Source organism: Amblyomma mixtum, chromosome 5, assembly GCF_055824585.1.
Source record: "Amblyomma mixtum isolate Tamu chromosome 5, ASM5582458v1, whole genome shotgun sequence".
Lineage (NCBI taxonomy): Eukaryota > Metazoa > Arthropoda > Arachnida > Ixodida > Ixodidae > Amblyomma > Amblyomma mixtum.
Genome location: NC_143016.1, coordinates 83,699,175 through 83,699,920, shown reverse-complemented (window position 1 = coordinate 83,699,920; position 746 = coordinate 83,699,175).

Sequence of the window (746 nt, the reverse complement as noted above, 5' to 3'; positions counted from 1 at the left end):
TCACTTACTTTGCGGTAGCTGTAACAAGATAATTATTCCGAGTTATCACTGCAACCGCCGCCCGACTACGAATTAATAACAGTAACACTGCTTCGGCTGGTTTTGTTTCAAACTTTGGAACATTGAAAATGACTCCAAGCAGACGTGGCCCCTTGTTAATTGAGGCCGTGTTGTCCTTGTCCAGGCTAACAGCTATGTGGGCGTGCTTTTTATGGGGATTATAGTTGGCCGACAACATATATTACACGCATGCGGTAAAAGGCCTTGCCGGTACAGCGACACGGGACAGAATCGCTCCCTCAGCGACGGTGACCTTTGCTTAATGGTCCAAACAATTACCAGGTGTAGCCGAGAAGATTACCCGCTAAATGTGAAAGGGTGTCGCCCAGTCGGCGTCGCATGCTACCCGTATACGGGAGACCTTCGGTTCTTCCCCCAAACGCCGTACTTCCCGAACGGCGCGCCCTCCTCCGGCCAGGTATACGAAGTGAAATAAATGAAAACTCCTTTCTGCGTAACCGGCCAACCGCGTTTTCCCAATGACCCACATGCGGCATCAGTAGGCGCCGCACGATTGGTAACCCCGGGATACGCGTGCGTGCGCGCGCTTGTGGAAAGGAGGACGCGTACAGGCGCTTCGGGGGAAAGGGGGTGCGTGACAGGAAGGAGATAGGAAGAGAAAAGGGGGGGGGGGGGGGGGGGCGTGCCGCTGAGGGCTTCGGGAGTCGCGAACTGCGCGAGCGGTT